At 43.4% G+C, this 11,824-nt stretch overlaps 1 pseudogene; it reads left to right on the forward strand.

Moving 5' to 3' along the window:
* The first annotated feature begins 11,165 nt into the window (after nucleotides 1-11,165).
* LOC136647224 (5S ribosomal RNA) lies at nucleotides 11,166-11,282 on the forward strand (annotated as a pseudogene).
* The last annotated feature ends 542 nt before the right edge of the window (nucleotides 11,283-11,824 follow it).

The raw sequence follows: 11,824 nt of genomic DNA on the forward strand, positions 1-11,824 counted from the left end.
TTGTTATGGTCTGGGTACACCCATAGGGCCAAGAATAGTTCCTTATCTTTGTCTTGTCTTGAAACAAAAGTTCAACAATGGCCACTTAAGCTTCCCTGTCTACTTGGCTCATCAACTCCTCTAAAAGGAAGCTGGAAGAGTGTGCTGACAGGCTAATCAAGTACTCATAAGAACATAAGAACCGCCCCACTGGATCAGGCCATAGGCCCATCTAGTCCAGCTTCCTGTATCTCACAGTGGCCCACTAAATGCCCCAGGGAGCACACCAGATACCAAGAGACCTCATCCTGGTGCCTACCCTTGCATCTGGCATTCTGACATAGCCCACCTCCAAAATCAGGAGGTTGCGCACACACATCATGGCTTGTACCCCATAATGGATTTTTCCTCCAGAAACTTGTCCAATCCCCTTTTAAAGGCATCCAGGCCAGTCGCCATCACCACATCCTGTGGCAAGGAGTTCCACAGACCATGAAATGCATGGGTATACAGACCACTTAATATAGGAATGTTCCAGTAACATCCCCTGGCTCTGAGTGTAAGACTGGATTGTAAGATTCTAGTCTGTTCTGGCACTGTTTATAGGGTTGAAAATCCTCAGTATTGTGGATGTGTTCGTTGATGCCCGTGTAGAACTTTGAGTCAAGCCAAGCTGCCAAGCAATTGGGTATTTTCACGCCTGTGTTAAAGTCTTGATTATTCATGATGGATGAGTTGTTTACAGAGACATAATAATTAGAGAATGATTTTTGAGTGCTTTTGTCCAGTCTAATTTGTCCAGGCATGATGGAGGAATCAATACCACTGACCACAATAATTGCTCAAATTAGCAATAGCTAAAATAACACATGCATTTGCATTTTGTTTGCCATGGTTAGAATTAGCAAGTGGCATTGACAGAGTGTGTGCCGAGATAGAGGGACTCGGCGGAATGATGGCTTTGTAATTTTGGTCACTTCACATGTTTGAGTGTCTGCAGCACAGCTTTAAAATCAGAACAAGGCCTAGAAGTGACTGAGTCCCTGATGACAATGACAAGTTCGTTGCTGATAAATAAATTATGCTTGCAAGAATGTTAAGATTCACAGCACTGCTACTACTTTCTGCCACTCATGGACAAGGGCCATTAAAGCAAAAAGAAGATAAGTGCCACCTAAAGCTGATCTCATCTGATCTTAGAAGCTAAGCAAGGTCAAACCTGGTTAGTACTTGGATGGGAGACCGCCTAGGAATACTGGGTGCTGTAGGCTTATACCATAGTTTTTCTAGACTGAAGGTTGCCAACCAAAGGTGATAGTCCTAGATCAGTGGTTCCCAAACTTTTTAGCACTAGGACCCACTTTTTAAAATGACATTCTAGAAAAGAGATCTAGAAAAAAATAAAAATTTATTTATTTATTTATTTATTGTAACCAGAAAAAAGACCCTCAAACATTTATCTCCATATATTTGCGCATGCTTTCAGACTGCAGGAGCTGAACTCTTTTCAAGGGTAATTTGCAGCTACAGTATCTGATTTTGGAATACCTTCAGGGCTTAAGGCAATTTGATCTTTCTGTCACCCTTTGGCGACTAACCAAAAATCAGGTTGTGACCTACCAGTGGGCCCCAACCCACAGTTTGGGAACCACTGTCCTAGATCAATCTATATTAAAATGGCAAAATCCTAGGCTGTTATCATCATCATCCTCATTTACTTCATCCCACTGGAGAACGAACCAAGTGATAAAAAAAAGACTGGGTTTTGTTAAATAATTAACTGAATAGTCAACTCTATTAAAAACAACTTGTTTTATTTCTTTGTATTTATTTCATTTATACACCACCTTTCTTCCCTCATGGAACTCAAGGTAGTGTAAAAGGGCTCAGGGCAATCTTCTATCCAGGAACTGACTACCCAGAGAGCAGACCTCCTCAGCGTCAACAAAATTGCTATATCATGCACCTTTATATCATGCCCTCAAAACTTTGGATGAAACATACATCTTCTAAAGAAATGGATAAGGCCTCCATTTTATCCTCCACCATTTATGAACATGCAGCAGGCACTGATGGGGTGCACACTGCATCCAGTGAGGGGTGATCAGGAGGCCTAGCAAGAGGAAAATAAAAATATTTTCTACTAACCTCTGCATAGGCCTCCTGTTGACCTATGGGTTTCGCTTGATGTATGCCAGCAATATGGCCGACATGAGCCACAGAAAACGGGTAAGTTCAAAAAATAGATCCGATCCTGGTGCATGCTGATGCTGCAGGGATCTACCCCTTCCCTCCCCACATCCTGCCCCTCCCCACCCACAACACATGCCCGCTGCCTACTTACCGGAGTTGGCGCAGCCTGGGTTCTGCATTGTAGTGTGTTTACCTGTATCATAAGAACATAAGAACAGCCCCACTGGATCAGGCCATAGGCCCATCTAGTCCAGCTTCCTGTATCTCACAGCAGCCCACCAAATGCCCCAGGGAGCACACCAGATAACAAGGGACCTCATCCTGGTGCCCTCCCTTGCATCTGGCCTTCTGACATAGCCTGATTTCTAAAATCAGGAGGTTGCGCATACACATCATGGCTTGTACCCCTTAATGGATTTTTCCTCCAGAAACTTGTCCAATCCCCTTTTAAAGGCGTCCAGGCCAGATGCCGTCACCACATCCTGTGGCAAGGAGTTCCACAGACCAACCATGAATCATGAACCAATCATGAATACCAGAGCTAAGATAATATTAATGCATACTACATTAATCATTTTGTACTGGGACAGAGAGAAAAAGAGAGAGAGAGAGAGAGAGAGAGAGAGAGAGAGAGAGAGAGAGAGAGTTTTGTGAGCTGTGTATAAAAGAAACATGACATGCACCATGATAACCCAGTGGCTCACCCCAGCAAATGTCAGATGGCTCATCCAAAACTCCTTGTAGCCAGCAATCCCAACACACAGCCCAGTTCTATCCTCCACCACCCCACTGTTGCAGCTTTGCCAAAAAGGAATGTGCTGTACCCAGCAGTGGGGAGGGGGTAGAGTGGAAGGCTTCACAGGAGAAAGCTTCTTCCAACCTTGCCCACCCATGAGAGATCAATGGAGAGAAGACTCACTGAACCTGTTGATTTTTGAGTGAACAGCCTATCAGCAGCAATCATTATTGGATGTATTTGAAAATATTTGGCAGCCATTTATCAATGCGATATTGGTGATAGGCAAAATGTGTGAGCATAAGTGACACTTTGATAACAAGTTTACTTTTTTCCTTTCCTTTTCTCTCTTCTTTATTTGGGTGGTTCTGTTTTATGTTATGTTACATATTTCTGTGTGTGTCTATTGATATGTAATTGGTGTATATTTGACATGGTTTTGTTTGAAAAATGATAAAGTTTAAAAAAAATAGGGCAAAACCTCTCACTCTGCAATGGGTCTCCTTGAACCTGTACCAGCAATTTTGCTTGCGTAAGTCTGAGAAGAGAAAGGGGTTGGGAAGGCTACTGTTAGAGGGGATCGGATCTGGCACATGCCATTGCCAGTGGATCCACCCCTACCGCAGCCTCCCCACCCCATTCTGCCCTCTTCCACCCCCTCCCACTTCTCCCGCTGGCTTACCTGCTCTGGTAGATAGCCAACAGTCTGGCAACATTCACGGGAAGGCTCCAGCCTCCTCACCAGTGCTTTGGCAGCGTGCCACTAAGTACACTGCCAGAGCACACTTTATAGCAGCTTATCAGCCAGTGTTGTTGGAACATGCATTCCAGTTTCCGAATGCTACAGTGATATGTGATTCCTCCCCCACCCCCGAATCCCATCCATCCAGATTGCATGTCACATTGCAGCCACACCAGATGCCTTCCTTTCAACACTCGGCCACACAGGGTAATCACCTTGTTTCAGCAGGAGTACCGGCGAGTTGTGTGAGATCAGGACCACGGTCAGCTTAGCATGGAACTGTTGTCAGACTCAACTCAGAGCAGCAAGCTTGTCACAATGGTCTGGAGTCAGTTACAGGCTTTAGGAGACTTCTGGTCAGATCGCTGTCACAGGCTTTGTCCTTCTGGTTCTGGCTGCTTCCCAGGACTGATCTGGAAGTATTTGTAACCAGGACAGGAGGAACCACTGAGCCATAAGATGAGGGATGGTGAAGGAAATATTTCGGATTCGTTCTCTGAGTCAATGCTAAACAGGCATAAACTCCTTTAAAAGCGTATAGAAAGTTTATTTACAAGCTATTTACAGATTAGGTATAGATTTGAGATTTCAGGATGGATACAGGTTGGATACAGAAATGTTACCCCATGGTGGATCCTTTGTTTCTCAGAGAACCACACCCAAAACTTCTCTATTATACCTTGCAACAAACAAAGTACCCATGTGACATTGCCATGTGGTTCTGTATGTCATTTCCCTTTCCTTATTTGGCATACTGTGACACTTTAGTACAAGGTTCCAGCCCTAACTGGAAGCCTTTACCCATCTAAGGCAAAGCTTATGCCTCACAACTTTGGTTATATAAGACCCTGGAATTTTCCTTTTGGGAAAGCTATGACACGCATGTTTTCCTCTGTAGGTCAACTTGACATGACTTTTTCTATCCTGTTTTTAACAGAAACACTAGTCGCTGCTTTGGCTCTCATTTCGGTTGTTTTTCCTATCTGAGAGAAGTTAGGTTAACCCTTTAAAATCTCCATCAATGGAGATACTCTGGATGCTGGGAAACCAATATTGCCCTCTCTTCCTCCACTTTGGAGGCAGACATGGCATACTTTAAGGGGGACTCATATGCATAGATTCATGGTTTAAATTCCAGCCAGTCTGGAAAGAGCCTCAGTAACTATACATTGACATCTCACACATTCCGAAGGTAGCTTGTTCTCATTCTGATTGATTCGCCCCCCTTTCTCAACTAATTTTTGTGTCTTCAACAATGGCATGACTTTTTAACATGATTTCCTTGGAGGGATGATTTTCTTGGGGGCAATTTTTGTTGGTTGTGGGAAGGTAAAATCTATGGAGCTCTTAAGGCATTCTCAAGGTGCCTTTTTTGATTCTCCTTGGAACAAGTCCAACAGAGCAAATTCTAATGCCGGTGAAAACATCAACTGGAGGCTTTTCTCATCACTCTTCCCACCTTCTCCATCAAAGGAGAAAATCACTGAAAGTGCAGGGGAAAGAAATTTCAGACAAGAGCAGGCTTGTTCTGAATTGGAACAGCTCTTGCAATTAAGAGTTTTGTTTTGTAAAGCCCTTGAGTTTGCGATGATTTTGAATTCAGAGTAGAGCTCCCCAAATCCTGTTTTTCTGAACATCTGCAAGTCTGAGAAGTACACTCTCCATTTCTTCATGGCTCCAGACCACAGTGAAGCCTCCTGTTTGAATACTGTGAGGTCCCTCTTTGCAATTTGTCCATAACTGCCCTTAGCAAGCGATTTTCCGAACCAGTCACGCTCTCCATTTGAGACCAATACTTCTGGCCCTCCTTTCTCAAGCTTCCTAATGAGGATGTCATTATGAGGATTACAGGAATGTCTTAAGTCTACAACACTTCACAAAAGCAAAGCAAGGGAGGGGGAAAAGGAGTCAAGCAGCACAAGCAGAATTAACAATTTTCTGTTATATAATGCAACTAATAAATGGAAAGTCATGTCTCCAGTGTTGAAATACAATACAGTTGGGCTGTAGATGTTAGAACTCTTTCAACTGTCAGTTGCTGAGCACCCCATCTAGACATCACAAACATGTTGATTTTTTTTTTTCTTTAGCACAAATGGATGGCAAGCTGCTATTAAACTAATCTCTTCTGTCTGTTGTTTCCTACTTTTTTGATTTGCTGTAAGTGAAGTACCTGGGAGGTTTTTAAGCAGCAGAACAAAAGTTTGCTGAACAAGTCCAAGCCACTAGCACAGTTAATTTGTTTTTGCTGAGTCCATTTCTCAGTATTGATTTTTCTATCTGGGCAATACATTGCCAGGAGCGAGAATTATTTGCAGCTGAAAGCATTTGTTTTATTTTGTTTATTTTAGTGTAGACAGATTGCATCTCTGTATATTTATAGCTTAGAGGAAAAAAAAAGTGGGACTGAGCAGGCCAAAAGGAGGGGTGGGAGCAAAAATACTTCTGGAGGAAGTTTAAAAAAATGGCTGCTCGAATTTATATATTCCCCCCGACAAGGAATAAACATTCAAAATATGTTGGAACCATTATTAGACTCCATAAAACTGCTACCTGCACCTATTGGTAGAATTGGTCTTATAATTTATTGTCTGCTACACATGGGAAGGGAAAAACCTTCAGCCTCTGACTAATGGCAATCTTTCTCAGCTGTCCCTCAAAATTTGTTACATCTGACAGATTAAATCTGTCCACACAAACGGTGTGTGTGTTCTGAGATTGTGCCTGTTGGCTGTTCTCCCAACCTTCATGCATTTGAGGTCCCATCTGTACAGGAACCTACTTGTGAGCAGCCCAGCGTGCATAGGCTTTGACTCCACGATCTGCGTCTTCCAAAACCAGGTCACACACTTACAGAACCTTTGTGAATTGAGGTTATATGTGTGTCCTGTGCATATGGGACCTTGCAAATATGGAGAACAGGAGTAGGACCAGCAAGCACAACCCTAATGCAAATACCCTCCTTGCATTCATTTAGAACCTGTAGATATCTACTCAGAAGGAAGTCCCATTATATTTCAATGGGGCTTAGTTCCAGGTGTGGGTAGGATTACAACCTGATAGATTCACAGCCCAATCCTATCCCCCCACTATTGGTGACCATGCAGCCATGCCAGTGGGATGTATGCTAAATCCAATGGTGATGGGGGAGGGGATCAGGAAGCCTGGGAGAAATTGGGAAAAATGTTTTTCCCTTACCTCTCTGTAGTTCTCCTGGTGGCCTATGGGTCTACTTGAGCCTATGCCAGCTATATACCTGGTGTAAGTCTGAGGAATTAAAATGGGTGGGACAGGTTCAAAAAGAGGGGATAGAATCCTGATGGGAGTCGCTGATGCCAGGATCCACCTCCCCCCCAAACGTCCATAGCTGTCCCCCTTCCCTTCCCATCTGCCAACTTACTAGGAGTAGCAGAGCTTCTAGGAGCCACTGCTGCATTTGCTGCACTGTTGTCTATTTATGGTAGCGGCCCAGATGCACACAACAGCAGTCTGGCTTTGACACCGCCGTAAAGGGCCTTGTGCTACCGGAACACAAGGATTGGACCCTCAATGACTGCACAGGGTTTCTGAGACTCCAACAAAAGACAGTAGGATTAGTCTAGAAGCCTCTGTGAAAAAGGCCTGGTTTTTGGATGCAAGAGTGCCTAAAGTAACCCAAATCACTTATTCATCTCTCTTCAGTATATTCAGCCTCTTCTTGGATTCTACAAACTACCTTGTAGCTGAACATGGGAATAATGAATAACTGAAATAAAAACTCAGACTGATCTTGTATTTATTAGGTCTGCTAAATTTGCTTCCTGGTATATATCAGTTAAAACACAACATTGCTGGGAGGGGTTTCAAGCAATATTGGACACAGTAATGACAGTAGGGTTTGCAGGCCAACATTACCAAACAGTGCAAGAAAGACTCTGGGCACTTAGGAGTTCTTGTTTCAATCAATCAACAGTTCTTGTTTCAATCAATTTGTAGTGGGGATGTAAAACTTATATTGGTCAGAACACTCACTGGAATTTTAAGCTTCCCTGTTTTGCTTTCTATTCTGCATTAACAATTACCATACATCCACATAAAGAGGCTCAAGGGCAATTGAAACCTTAAAGATTTGCATGTTCCCTATTACTTTTGCATTGTTGAGAATTGATGGTGCGTGTTCATGGTTCTGATTGCAAATATGAAGAGGCAGGATTTGTGGGGGCAGGATTTTCCCGTTTGTTAGTTCACACTTTAGTTAGTTCCCGTTTGTTAGTTAGTTGACTCTAATCCTAGCTTTTGCACACATTGTTCTCCATCAGTTTAAAGCACAGTGCCTTTTTTCAGAAAGGCATATACGCATTCTTCATTTGCAAAGAAAATTAAAATCTGTTCCTTATCAGTTACAGCTGTTTATCACTTTACAATTTTATTTCTACTGCAGTGGTGCCCAACTGTGGGTCAGGACCCACTGGTGGGCCATGACCCAATTTCTGGTGAGTCCCACACAGTCTCCAATGAAAACTGTGTGATGGAAAGATAGGTAACTAACAGCGCAATCCCAGGAGGCCTGCACTGTATCCAGCACAAGATTGGGGTCAGAAGTGGCTCAGCCGGAGGCAAGGGGAAACTCTTCCCCTTACCCCCGAGTAAGCCACCACGGCCCCAATGGGTCTCCTCGGACTTGTGGCAAATCAGGAGAACGGAGTGCCTTCAAGTCGCTCCACGCTGTTCAGGGAACAGGGTTGGGATCCTGTGTAACAGCCAGGTTACAGCTCCACCTCCCGCTCTCTGCCCGCTGGCCCCCTGGACTGCCCTTCGCCCTCTCTTCCCTGGCCCAGAATGCCTCGCTCCTGCCTCCTTCCTGACCTACCCAGACCCCTGTGTCGGCCGAATGTGGCCAACACAACCCCTCCCTCCCCAAGTCCGTGAGGAGGCTGGATGTCCAGCCCAGCAGACTCTCGAAGAGGTGCAGATGAGCACCTCTTTATGGCATGTTTGTGAACCCTCTAACAAATGATTGCATCCTAATTGCCTCAAGCCATGAGGCTATTCAAAAATCAGATAGCTGCTAATTCGCCTACAAAGAGCTCAGCTCTAAGATAGCTGCTAATTGCCCTCCCAATAGCCCAGCTCCTGCAGTATGCAAGCATATATAGAAATAGGGGGAAAAAAATGTTTGAGCATCTTTTTTCTGGTTATTGTTACTTGTAAGTAAATAAAATGATTATTTCTTTCTAGACCACCTTTTATTTTTTACAGTCTCATAAACCTAGCTGGGTCGCAAAAGAGTGTCATTTTAAAAGTGGTTCTCCTGGTGCTAAAAAATTTGGGAACTACTGGTCTACTGAATTTGAACAATATATATATTTTTCTAGCTTTGCGTTCTCTGTCTCCTCCCCCCTTCCATATATGTCCAGGAGGCACTGAAAAGTTGATAAAATCTCCATATGCTACTGCAGCAAAGAACAGCCCCCCACCCACCCACGGCATACACCTGTAATGGCATTCAGTCTGGGGTAGGAAATAATAGTTTTCTTGTGAGTGTCATTTCCTTTTGTAGTCCGTGTGCAAAACCCTGCCTGTATCAGATCTACCCTCTGTAAAGCAAAGATGATAACATTTTCCTACCTCCCAGGACTACTTAAATATGTTGCAAATCAGTGAATTATTGCAGTAATGGGGGCATTTAAATACCTTGGCTGGATGCAGGAGTGACAGATGTTTAGAACAGGAGCAATATCAGAACATTTCAAAAGTTGATCCCTGGGGCACTGAAGAATTTGTAATAAGTCTGACAATTTCAGTCACAGTCGAACATACCACATGAAGGGCTCTGTGTATTACCACTGTCTCCTGATGATGATAAGTTTGATTCCTCAATGTTAATATCTCATTGAACAGAACTTAATCTGAGGTCATTTCTACGGAAGCATAGAATCACAAATTTGTTTTTTTATTACTACATTCATATTGCTATTCTTGCAGTGTTTCTTCTGGAAGTGCAATATTCTGGTTATTTCCACTTCTGGAAAATAACTCATTTTGCAGATTGAGCTGGTTGAGTTCTTAGGTGGTGAGATGAACTGTATCACTTCAGATTGCAAATGGGAGTCACATTTTTGAATGATCCCCTACATTAAAACAATAACTACAACAGAATTCATTGCAATCAGAAAACTAGCAAAGCAGGCAAAGCATTGGGCTAGAATATTTCTTACTGGTGTATGGGGAAGTGTTTCTTATGAGAAGGTGTTTACATAAATAAGCATTCAATAATAGAACAAGAGCTATCTTCAGCTCTCAGAGGTAAGGCACAGCAATCTACCATCTAATTTTGCACAGTGGTCTGTGAAATCACACACTGTAGTGTAGTGGTGAGAACAGTGAACTTAATTCAGAGCCTGATTTGTGTCTCATTGGATTAGCGATTATTTCTCTACATAAACTGCCTCACAGGTTTGTTGTCAGGGTAAAAGGTGGGGATGAAGTATGTCATCCTGAGGTCTTTGGCGCAAGGGTGGGATAAAAATGTATATAACAACATCAACATTCTGCTGGGGATTGAGCCTATTTTCTGATTCATGGACCTGGTAACTTAGGGAGCAATCCAAACCCCTTATCTCAGTGCTTTCCAGCACTGGCATAGCGGTGCCCATGGGACATGTGCTGCATCCTATAGTAGGGTGTCACTCACAGAAGCCTCCTCAAAAGAAGGGAATGTTTGTTCCCTTACCTCAGAGCTCATTGCCCTTATGTCAGTGCTGGAAAGCTGGAAAGCACTGACATAAGGGGTTAGAATTGTACCCTGAGTGCTCCAGTTTTGTCCCCTATTCTTGTCTTGGCTTTATAAAATGTTCTTCGTGTGCCATTGCTACATCTGCAATTGGGATTCAGCTTCCTCTTTGGGTCTCTAAAAAAATATCTGTATGAGGGGTGGATGCATCAAGTCTAATGCGCAGGCATATCTATGCCCATGCATGAACACTAAGGCTCCATGCAGTGAATGCCTGCCTTTTGTGTATCACATTTGTTGAGCTATATATTATGAACTGTTGGTAATATATTATGTCAATTATGTTTTTCTTTAGGTCAAATGAAAGCACTCTCTGTGCTTCTAAATTAGTAGAGGACACATTATTGCAAAGTAAATGAATACTCTATGCCAGTGTTTCTCAACCAGTGGTACTCCTAACACCGGTGGTACTTGAAGTGGTGTCTGCTGGTGCATGTGGGACCCCCAGACCTCCGCCATCTGGCAGCGAGACCAGCAATGTGACAAGCAGCAGTAGGAGGTTTGGTTTTGGTGGGTGGAACTCCAGAGTGCACTTTTCAAGTGCTCAAAATAGCCCCCCGGCCTGTGTGTGACTGTCACTGTCCAGAATGGCTCCAGCGGTGAGTGGGAAGAGCTGCTTACATGGTGCACTGCGGTGCCTGCAGTACTTCCCCCTCCCCTGAGCTACTCTACTGGCTCTTCCAGCAGGATTTAGAGCTGGAAAACCTATTTTCTATTTTGGAGATGTGAAACTACGTTACCATTTTATCAACTGTTACCCTGCACATGCCTGATCTCGTCTGATCTCGGAAGCTAAGCAGGGTCAGGCCTGGTTAGTACTTGGATGGGAGACCGCTTGGGAATACCGGGTGCTGTAGACTTATACCATAGTCTTTCCAGACTGAAGGTTGCCAACCATTTTATCAATAAACAAGCTCTGTTCAAATCACAACAGAAATGTGGCCTTCCTGACCAGTGAATCAGTGTTCTCTTGCCATCAGTCCCAAAAATAGTCACGTTTCTGGTCTGGCCCTTTGTTCCTGAGGCAGGCACCCAGCACCAAGTACGCACGTTTAAGTGTGAGTCTCCTGAACATCTTGAATCAAACAGAAATAAAACGAAATAAAATATTGATCGTGTAAAACACTACCCGCTGCTAGAATTTCCCTGTTTCTCGAATTATCTTCATATATAAAACAGAGAGAAGTGACAACTGAGCATAGTACTTCTCCATTATGCACCCACCATAAAACAGCAGGAAAAAAGTATAAGTCACAAACACTAACCTCTTTCTTTTGTTGGCTTTTCCATAACATGATATTATTTTCAGTTGAATGGTAGAGATGTAAGCCTTATGTGGTTTTCCTTTTCATAACAACATATATATTACACATCATTGCTTTAAAACATTCTGAGCCATTAC

Source organism: Tiliqua scincoides, chromosome 3 (genome assembly GCF_035046505.1).
Source record: "Tiliqua scincoides isolate rTilSci1 chromosome 3, rTilSci1.hap2, whole genome shotgun sequence".
NCBI classification, from domain to species: domain Eukaryota; kingdom Metazoa; phylum Chordata; class Lepidosauria; order Squamata; family Scincidae; genus Tiliqua; species Tiliqua scincoides.